The sequence below is a fragment of the Callospermophilus lateralis genome, chromosome 3 (assembly GCF_048772815.1).
Source record: "Callospermophilus lateralis isolate mCalLat2 chromosome 3, mCalLat2.hap1, whole genome shotgun sequence".
Classification (NCBI taxonomy): Eukaryota; Metazoa; Chordata; class Mammalia; order Rodentia; family Sciuridae; genus Callospermophilus; species Callospermophilus lateralis.
Genome location: NC_135307.1, coordinates 75832397 through 75843764, shown reverse-complemented (window position 1 = coordinate 75843764; position 11368 = coordinate 75832397). Strand labels below are relative to the sequence as shown.

The 11368-nt window shown below is 38.9% G+C and overlaps 1 non-coding gene across 1 annotated transcript; it reads right to left on the bottom strand.

The window, feature by feature from the left end:
* Positions 1 to 3931: 3931 nt before the first annotated feature.
* On the bottom strand, positions 3932 to 4004 carry Trnaa-agc (transfer RNA alanine (anticodon AGC)). The gene has a single exon. It is a non-coding gene; the product is annotated as a tRNA-Ala (tRNA).
* Between the last annotated feature and the right edge of the window lie 7364 nt (positions 4005 to 11368).

Below are 11368 nucleotides of genomic sequence, written 5' to 3'. Positions count from 1 at the left end.
AAATCTTCACTGGCTGCTTTGGCAGAACTCAGAAATAAACGGCACGGCTGCGTTCCTTTCTCCTGAGCGCTGAAATGCGTGGTAAAGCACCATCTTGTGCGTTCCCAAAGAGATTTGCTTACAAAGATCGGTCTAGTGGGGGCCGATTGGTTTCCTGAGATAGATCCCATCCTCCGACCACTCCCGGAGACCCGCAGAATCTCGCTATGGGTGTATAATTACCTGCCTGCCTGATAGGGGAGACCTCCTCCAGGAAGCCAGTCTGCGATTCCCAAGCTGTCCCCTAAGGGCAGGCAGACACACAGATGGGGGGCCCCCCACGTGCCTCTGGAAAGCCACGTTTTAGGGCCTTGTAGTCATTTCCTCGCTAGTGTGAGGGAGGTTTTTGTACATTTTTATAAAAGGGGGCCAGAAGAGAACACCCTCCTCTGACTTCCTAATATATTACGTCCTCCCCCGCCGAGTCGGGGGACTTAGTCTGGATTTGGTAACTGAAGTAATATAAATGTTAGCTAAGAAGTATTCCTGCAATGTGGTTCCAATTTAGGCTTGTTTTGAAGTCTAAAGGCCCAATATGTCTCATAGATTCTTCGCTGGACATTAGCGCTAATGTAATTTGCGGAGCCGCGCAGGCCAGCGGAGAAGGCGGCCGGGTTCTCTGCGGATCAGGGCGCTTTCCCAGAGCTTGGGGGACTCGTGCATTCGCCCGGGAGTTCCCCCCGCACCCCCCCCCCCACCACCGCTTTTGATGTTGGGGGCTTTGCTCAGGAAATTGCCTTATACTTGCCAGGGTTGCAGATAAATGGAGCAAGGTAAGTGCTGTACCCTGTCACCACCCTCGCTCGTCTCCTGGCCCTGGAAGGAGGCAGCCAAGGCTGAATGCAGCCTTTCTCTGCAAGCTGTTTGCACTTTACTTCAATAACATGTCTCTCCCAACACTGGCTTGATTTGCGAAGACACGCATGCCTTTTTCAGAGTTGGACTGACGCGCCCCCTCCCCCGAGCCCGCCCCCGCCATCCGCAGCCCAGCTCGGCGCTGCTCACTCCCCTCCCGAGCCCCCCGGCTGCATTCCCATAATGAGCATCCCCCTGGAACTGGCCTGCCCTTTATCTTGCTGGGGGGACCCGCACCTTTTGAACTGCCATCTGTAGATTGTGTTGGTGCACTGACTTGTTAACTGTGCCATGCTGTGAAGGAAATGGCATGATTTAGATCAAGTGCTCAGGACGGCTGTTCATAAGAAACACTTGAGCCAAGCTGTTGCTGCTCAGAATGTGCCCTGGGGAGAAGGGTTCCGTTTCGGGTCATGGTCCTGCCTTGTATGAGGGCAGGCGCAAAGCGCTGCAGTCCCCGGGCTTCGCTGGGGCTGGAGGGAGGGGGTGGGGAGAAACATTATGAAACCATGAGGCTGCCAAATTAACTTCTCACCCTTTCAATCACACTCCAGAGGATAAAAGCCTAACATTTCTGCCTCAGAAACAGGCTCGGTTTACACCAAACAAGTTATTTCTCTAATTTATCAGCCCAGCCAGCTATCCTTCTAATTACCCAGAATCTCCGCTCTTTATGAAACCACTTTTGTAGGGGTACAATGAATAGCAAGCTAGAAAATGGGTGACTGGAAAGTTGTTGTAGATCAGGATTCCGCCCCCCCCCCAACCCCCAAGACTGCTTTATCAAAGTAAATTTAAAAAACGAAAATGTTTCTGGCTCCAGTTGTTTGGTTTCCATGAAAATGTGTTTGCACGTTCCAGTGGGTAAAACAAAATTGAGGAACCACGCAGTTCAGTTAACCCAGACCACGAAATCCTCCTTCCTGAATTGCAAGTATCTTTAAGTAAAGATTAATTAGAAAGACAAAGGAAAAACTGAGAAAGAGGGAAGAGGGGAACCCTCCGGCTTAATCCATCACCTCCCAAGCTAATTCCAAGGACACTGATTTGTCCATTATATGGAAATAGATGATTGGGGTCATTCTCTAAGACAAATTTACTTTTCTGCACACTCTAAATCTGTTTAGTCACTTTAAAGGTGTCAATTATTGGAACAGGCTAAGACTATGAATTTCTTAGTAATAGCTTTAATAACATTTTGAAATGAAAAGCAGATACCTTGAAGTCAGCCTACTTTGAAAAGACATATGAGGAGCTCTGGTTTTAATTTGTGTAGCATTCTACATCTGGAATCCCTTATAATTAAAACTAAAAACTGAACTACTACTTCCACCTGTCAAATGATGAAAAGATGAATGCACTAATAAGTTACTAAATAGCCCAACATGATAGAGTTTACATTCTCATTCTATACAGTAAAACAGAATTTTGGACAGGAGGCTAAAGGTCTTTGGTCATTACTAATAACACTCTTTCAATATTAACCTATATGTCCTGCTGCAACTACCGACGGGCTCTTTTTTACATTAGGAGCTAATTCTTGTGAAGTCTTTGTTTTAGAAGCAAATATAGGTTTTAGGAAGACTATTTAAAACACATAAACTGTACTTTTCATCCCACATTTTGTTTTCACCATTTTTGAAACTTTTTTAGTGACTTCCTATATAATAATTGCATACAGTTGGTAAATTCAGGATTTACAAATATTTATCAAACACCCACAGTATGCTAGGCCTTTTGATCAACCCTAGGGATGTAGTACTGAACAGAAATTATCTTTTTAAGTAATTTAGAGCTAGGAAAATTTGCAATGATTTCTTCCCATTTCTTCAGAATGACAAAAAAAAAAAAAAAAAAAAAAAAAAAAAAAACCACCATATTTCTGCCTTGATTCTGATAAGGAAAAGTGTTTTTTTCCAAAACTTTGGCTGTCACTCCAATTAAAACAACAATGGCCATTAAAATGCCCTTGGACTGTCACTGGTGATCAGAAGGTTAATTATTTTAAAAGGTAAATCCCAAGTTGTAATCCCTATTGAAGCTGTTTGGAACAACTCCCCCCGCCTGGTCGAGTTGTGTGGGCGGCCCCTAAAGGCTCATTTTTCTTATTACACAGACTTACTTCTCTGTTATGAAGTAAAAATGGAAATATCACATTTTGAAATGAGCATTGATTTTTCTGGAAAAAAAAAATAATGAAGGGTTTTGCCCATGGTTAAAGGATCTTCCATGGGATGAACACTGCTTCGACAAGGGTCATTCTAATTTTTCATTCCCCATAGTAATTGCCATTGGCACCAGCGAACAGAAAGGAGAGCAGCTCAGGAGGCTGTCAGGATCACAATGAGCCAAACTCTCCCTCTGGGAAAATATACCCAGGAAGAGAATTCCAGTCTGATATAACTCTTTGGGACCATTGGGGACTTCATTAAGTTATTGCTATAGTACCCCTTTCTGTGTGTGGCTACATTCCACTACGGCAAAAGCATGGTTTGGTGCTCTAAGGCACATCACAAATTAATCACCCAAGGCCTCAATGCAGTCTGAAGACATGCTTCATGTGGCTAGTCAGTTGAAAAATCAGGAGATTCATAGCAGCATTATTTACAATAGCCAAAAGGTCAAAGCAATTCAATTATCCACTGATGAATGAACAGCTAAAATGAAATATGATATATACCCAGTGGAATATTATTCAGCCTTAAAAAGGAAGAAAATTCTGATACATGCTACAACATGGATAAACCTTGAGAATAGTATCTGTATGAAGTGAACCAGTCACACAAGGTCAAACAGTGTATGATTCTACAGACATGAGGTATCTAGCCTCATAAATTCATAGAGATGGAGAGTAAAGTAGAAGTTGTCAGGGACTAGGAATGGATTAGGAGAAAATGGGATATTAGTATTTAATAGGTACAAAGCTTCTAGTTTTTTCTATGAAAAAAAAATTCTGGAGATGCGAGTGTATTTTTTTTAAATACTTATTTTTCAGTTGTAGTTGGAAACAATGCCTTTATTTTATTTATTTATTTTTATATGGTGCTGAGGATCGAACCCAGGCCCTCTCACGTGCTAGGTGAGCGCTCTACCACTGAGCCACAACCCCAACCCCCCCACCCCCGAGATGTGAGTGTACTTAATTTCACTAAACTGTAATTTAAAGAAGGATTAAAATGGTAGACTTTATGCTATGTGCAAGTTACCACAATAAACAAAATCCATAAAACAGAGATTTTTCAGTTTATCAAGAAACAAAGAAATATAACTATTAATATTAGCATATCTAAAGGTTATCGAAAATCGAAGCTGATAGCCCTTGAACCCTCAGTTGTGTGTTTCAGGTTACCACAGTCTCCACTCCTCCTTCTGGTCTTTCTTTACCCACTTGGGCCACCTGCTAGCCCCTGCAGCCATTTCTGCTCTAAGGACCCCAAGGATAGCTCTCACATGTCACAACTCCCCACGGACTTGTGCACTACACCACAATTAACCCAGCCTATCCCAGAGGCAGATGAGATGAGGTGAGAGGCACGTGATGCCATCCATCCATGATAAAAGCATGGCTGAGAAGACGCCTCCTGCAAGGTGGCCTCCCAACACCCACTTCACACACCCACCTAAGAAAAAGGACCCTGGGACTCACACCCTCGAGACCCACCAAGCCACACTTCCTTCCTCAAGAGCTGCACACACCATACGTAGGTGCATGTGGAAGATCTAGAAACACATCTCAGGAATCAGGAGAAGTTTCCTTTCATTCATTTTTTTCCCAATACTGACTTCATATAAATCTACCACAGATTTTATAGATCAGAGTCGAGGAGCAATGAATCCGTATTGAAGTCTGGGTTATCCCCACACTGTGAACTTTTGTTCTAAGCCATTGGCTGGCTGAAGGTTTTTTCCTCTGAAACGCTACTGTCAAATGAGCATTTTAAAACATTTATCAAAAAGCAATGGCTACAAACTTCAATCTGTACATTCCACACAGAGTAAACCCCAGTCTAGTGCTGATGCGTAAATGATGTGTTGGTTTAATCTATTTTTCACAGGGGGTGTCTGAGAGTAGAAAAATTAAAAACAGGTAGAATGGACTATTATTACTGTTCCATAGTGTGCTTTTTTACATGAGGTCTGGATTAAGATAACATCTGGTCCATATTTCTTGAACTATTTCCCTTTTATCACAAGAAAAATCGCCAACCCATCTCACAACTGCTCTTAATTTAGATCTAAATATCACTGATGAAACATTGTACAACATGCTGTTATCTATTAAAATGATTTCCCTGAAGGAACAGTTGATACTTTTATATATTCCAGCAAAGCTAATCATGCCAGGCCCCCTTAGTAGGACTTACCTTATAATCATATGTTCAAATGTTCCACCTAAATCACTCCTTTGGTACCAAATGAGTCTTATTCTCAGATTGATTTCACTACACTGTGATTTTTACACTGCCAAGGACTGAGAGGCACAGAACCATCGAGAATCCTTTAGGAGTACAAAGAATGTACTCCAGAGCAAACAAGTTATTCGCCCCTGCTGCCTGCTCGATGGGCTTTCCAGAGCCTTTTGAGAGGGGAAGGCAGTAAGCTGTTTTCAGCACTTTTCAGAGTTCAAGTCCTACACAATGTAGTCATATTGATTTTACAGAGTAAGAACTGCTGTTTTTGTTTTGTTTTATTTTGTTTTAGGAATTGTATAATTCATTTCCACAGATAATAAATCAAGAAAGTCTTTTTTTTTCCTAAAATTGTTTTGCATATCTGTGGTACACATTTGTTTTGTTCATTTTAAACTACATTAATCCTCAGAATCACAGAAGGTAAATCTATGCATTAACCAGTTATATGGGAAATTACTTTCTCCAACCTCACTTTAATGTCATGGATTCCTGGCTTTTAAAACAACACACACACACAAAAAAAAAGAAAACACACCAAAAAGAAATTATGGGGGGTGCTGGGGGATGTGGCTCAAGCGGTAGCACCCTCACCTGGCATGTGCGGGGCGCTGGGTTCGATCCTCAGCACCACATACAAATAAAATAAAGATGTTGTGTCCACCAAAAACTAAAAAATAAATATTAAAAAATTTCTCTCTCTCTCTCTCTTAAAAAAAATTATGGGGATTTTAAGAAAGCAAATAGAAGTAGTTCTTATACAACTGTGAAAATAAAGAAATGTTAACTGCAGTAGAAAATGACATTAGAAATGTATTACATGTAAAACAGAAAAAAAAACTGGAAGCAATAAAATGTTTGTTAATAATTCAACAATGAAGTGAATTATTTTACACATATAATATGAAGTATCTTAAAGCCATCAAGTGAGGACAAAGATTATTGCTGTGTACTGAGCAAGTATCTTCATGATGTAATAACAGAATGTGAATAACCTGGTATCATTTCTTATTGTCATTATAAAGAAAAAAGAAAAGGAAACATGTTTCTGTGTATGTAGAATGTCTAGAAGAAATCACAAACTGTTTGCAATGATTAACCATTGGGAATAAGGAAGGAAAAGAACATTTTACTTTATAAACTTCTGTAGTCTTTCTAGCATTTAACATATATATTACTTTTTAAATGCTTTAAAGTAAAAATGCATTGAAGGGAAAAAAAAGCAATAGAACAGAGACCAGTGAAACATTCCCTTTCAGGAATAAACAGTAAGAAGGGAGGTGGCTTTGGAGGAGGGTGGGTGCCTGCAGAACTGAACGAGAGGCCTGCGATTGACAGGCATCCTGTCATCTTGTATTTTTTGGAGGGAATTCTGAGAATAAAAAGCCTTTGGAAGTTATCAGCGGTCAGGCTGGAGCCATTCATTTTTCACCTGCCTGTGTTTGTTGTCTGGCAGCCAGTCAAGGGTGCTATTAGCAGAATTAAGATCCAGAAGAAAAGATTATCCCATAGAAGGCAAGATAAGGGGCTGGAAAGTGTGGCTGGTTATCAATATCACAATACCAAACAGGTCAGCAAGGATTCCGTATAGGTTTCACTTGAAGCAGGTAATCTCTGCAAAAATAATGGAGTGACTGTTCTTTCGAAACACTTCAGGACTGCAACATACTGCCGTTCATTTAAGATAAAGCGGCAGTTTTACCCAGAGTCCCACAACTGCATTAGGCTGGGGAGTGGCTAATGAAATGCTACAACAACGTTCCTTTATTCCTGCTTATTCAGTTTAACCCCGGGTAATGACACAACCTCCCATCTCTCCCCCAGATCATTTTTAATATTTTTGAATGGTATACTTCCATTCATGTTTCTTCTTTTCCCTTTTTGCCAAAGAAAGGTCTAAATGGAATTCCATCGTACAATCTAACATAAGAAACAGGAGGAATGGGTGGTAACATTGTTTAACTATTTAACTGTTAGAAGATTTTTCTTTTTCTTAAGTCACCAATAATCGTGTGGATTCAGAGCAGCCGCTTTGTCTGAGGAGGCTTCGCCCCTCTGGTACTGAAACATGTGTTTTTCAAACAATGAATTGGAATGGTGAAGGTTTTGAGTTCACGTCAGCCCTGCAATTTACAGGAGTTCACATACAGCATGAACTTACATAGCATTTCACCATGTTGTCTATGAATCATTCAATTTTAAACTCTGCAGCATATGGACGATGGCGAAATGCAGAGAGGTAGGAAAACACATTTGGTATTTCCATTTTATATACCTCATATCAGAGATGAATGGTTTTGTTCTCCCAACTATTTTTCATCTAAATGATAAGGGCTCTTTCATGTTTGTTCTTTTTCTCTCTTTTTCTTTGTAGAATACTCAAGTAAATAAATATTAACTTTTTTAGCTAAATAATTTTTCAGTGTACAGGTCTTTTGTGTATAATTATGTCTTAATAGCTAGCAGGTTATTTACTTGGAGTTGTTATTCTAGGAGTAGGGATGGATTTACAATGGTTAGTCCACTAATAGCTGATTAATAAGACATATTCTCAACCCCGAAGTGGTTAAAGGAAGCCTCTAACCATTGACAGAATAGAAAGATCAGTACCATAGAATTGAATCAGCCATCAAAGTGGCAAGCACATGCTTAATGACCCAAGAACTATCAATTTATCATTTGAAAACAAAACAAATATACTATGCATTTAAAATATAATACTCTGGTTTCTCTTCAGATCGTATAAATCTTTCGCCTTTTACTAAAATAGAACTGTACATTAAAATAAAAAAGAGTCAACAATTCTGGTATTTTTTTTAGAATCATAAAATTGAGTCTGTTAAAGCAGTGTCTGAACCTGCCCTAAGTTCAGCAACGACTTTTGAAAGTTTATCAATGTCCTATTATTAGTATGACTCAGACTCTGCTCAGTCTATGAGGCAAATACTTCCCAAAATGTTTTTATTCTTTGAACTTATTTTATGGTCTACATCCTAACCCTAAAAAAGGGACTTTATAAGAAAAATAAAAAAGTTTGGTAATTGAACACTAAAACCCAGTTTTTAACAGTTTTTAATCATATAACTGATATAGAAAAAGATTTTTAGTATATTTTTTTAAATGCCAACACCACAAAAGTAAGGAAAACAATAGCAAAAACCTCCCTTAACTGCTCCCCTTCCCCTAAAGCACACACACACGTTATAATGACAGTAGTAATGACAGCCAGCAATTTGGAGACTATTTTATGGGTCTATTTGTAAGCATTTGCAAGCATAAATATAAATATACCCATATATAATTGAGGAGGGTGTCCTGTTTTATTTAATTTTACTAAATGAGATTATACTATATATGTTAGTCTGTGAAATTTTTCTTTATTCAAGAATTTTCCTCAGACATTCCAGGTCAGTGTGTATAGACCAGCAGTAACCCACAGTTCACAAATACTTTGAAATTGTTTCATATTTGTTGTCAGCATAGAAAAGTTCCTATTCTACCCCTTCTTCTGGTGCTTTTCGTATATTAAGCATGTACTCTACCACTGTGCGATACCACCTTTTTAAAACAAATGAAAGATCCAGCAGCGACCTATCCAATTCTTTTATGAACCCATAAGAAAAAGGAGCTACATAGTAGCTGCCACCTTTGCCCAGGGCACCAAAAGCTCCCATAGCCCGCTCCCTCCCTTCCAGCCTGGTCCTTCAGACCTCTGAGTTTGCTACCCTGATTCAATATATTCAAATTATTCTTCAAATGCTGCATAATATTCCATAATCAGATGCACCATAATTTATTTAGCCATTCTCTATAGAACACACATTTAAAGTTCATTTTGTCATGCTATGTTTGGAAGAATAGAACCAAATTCCATATTCAGAAATACCAATACCCCTCTCCTCCGTTTTAATTTAGCAGTTCATTTTCTTCCAAAATTTGTGAATAGCCCACACCCATTCTGATAATTCCTTACAAAACTTTGCAAAAATACAAAGGGTTGTTTTATATTTCTCCCTTTGAAAAATGATATTTCAATTGAGAGCCCAGTGGGTGGGATGGGGAAGAGTTCTAAAAGACAAAGAAAAGTCAATCAGAAGATAATTGGGATGAATTCAATTATTATTTAGTTCAATCAAGGTTTTCCTCTTCAAAAAGAAAAAAAAAAATGTCTCTGGCTTAAAAGTGACAAAGACCTGCTGGAGAATTAAGGTATTCTCTGTTATTGTTAACCAGCTCTATCTGTTCTTATTCTCTTTTTTTCCCTCTCCAAATGCCCTTTCCTTAACAAATCTCTAAAAGCACATGAAGTTCCATTTAAGGGGGTCTTGGAACTGAAAACGGGGATGGCAATCTGAAAAGTTCAAAAATTCTTCCTCTAAAGCAATATTCATATGAACAAAGCTAACAGCCTATCAAAAGAGACAAAATCGCAGTTACAATTTAGTAACTGCAGCATAAACTTGAGCCAACAATCAAAGCACATGCAAGAGTGGAAAGAAACTAAAATTTGTTTAAATAGTCTATTGGCCCAAATAAGAAACACACTCAGTGACGCAACCGCTCTCCTCAGAGGAGCAGCACCATTGGTTGCCTGTGTAATTCGATGTGAGGTAAGCGTCCTGCTCAAAATATAAAGTAGACAAGGAGGCAATCATTGCCCACCTCCCATGGTTTGTCTTCCTATTCAGATACAGCAATGGTAAGGAAATCCCCAAACTTGAGGGTTTTTTTCCTTTTTGTGGGCTACAGAAAATAAAAAGTGAAGAAAGTCTTAGACATAGTTTTTATGATTCTTCACCCACATTTTGGACTTTGAAATAAATATGTATCTATTGAACAAATCTCTTCTAGGTACTGAAGTATAAAGGATGGTCATTTTTATTATTTTCTGTAGAAAATGATCAGCATCTGAAAGCCTTATGGAATTCAGCAAATAAATTATTGTTGGAATGAGCTAATTCCAACAAAATTTGCTTGTCCATCTATTTTGAGATAAATTCTCCAGGCATTTTTAAGTCATTTTCCAGCTTACTTAAGCTATTAAAGACACTTACTAGGTAAATTAAAAACAAAAAACAAAAAACTCCAGGTTCTACACAAAAGGCATCTTCCTGTTGCACTTCTAACAGGAACAAAGTCTACTGTACTGATTATATCAGTCAGACTCCCCAACTGATGTAAGAAGCACCCTATGTGGGGCTCTGCTGCAATGTTTAGAATACAACTGTTTCTTTAAAAGAATAACAAAAATGCTTGCAATTCCTTGCAATAGTCCCGTTCTCATCCTTTGAGATTACAGATAAACTAAAAGTCATTCCACATGCTGTCTATATAACCAAATTCTGATAATAATTGCTCCCTTCCTGTTATCAATATTTTTAAATTTTATTTGTTCTCATTTTTTACACATGACAGCAGTATGACAGCAGGATGCATTTCAATTCATTGTATACATATAGAGCACAATTTTTCATGTCTCTGGTTGTTCAGAAAGTAGAGTCACCATTTGTGTCTTCATACATGTACATGATGTCCATCTCATTCCACTGTCTTTCCTACTCCCATGTCCCCTTCCTTTCCCCTCTCTCCCCTTTGCCCTATCTGAAGTTTCCCAACTAATATTAAACATGTCTCATAGAGATTTTTTTAAACATACAACCTTTTCAATGTTTTAATAGTAACAAAGGTGAGAAAACCATTTGCAAAAGATCAAAGTCCCAGGGTTTGAGATTGGATGCAGAGTTTGAGTCCAAGGTGAAATACAGCAGATTCTCTAAACTACTCAGACCCAGCCTCTACGTTCCAGGTGCTCTGTTGTATGTACCCTCTGGTCAACATTCACAGTAACCAAAGGCTGAAAACCTCATCACTGAACAATAGTGCATAGATTGGTGCCTTTATGTACAAAGGACATTGTTATATCTTTGAGGTATAAGAGTAAAAAAGGCATGAAGCTTGCTGGATGGAGACTCAAGACAGACATTGCAGCCAGTGCCATATCCTGGTGTGTTATGATAAAGACAAGAATTGTTCCCTTTGGAACAGCTGTAGTGGTGGCTTGTCCC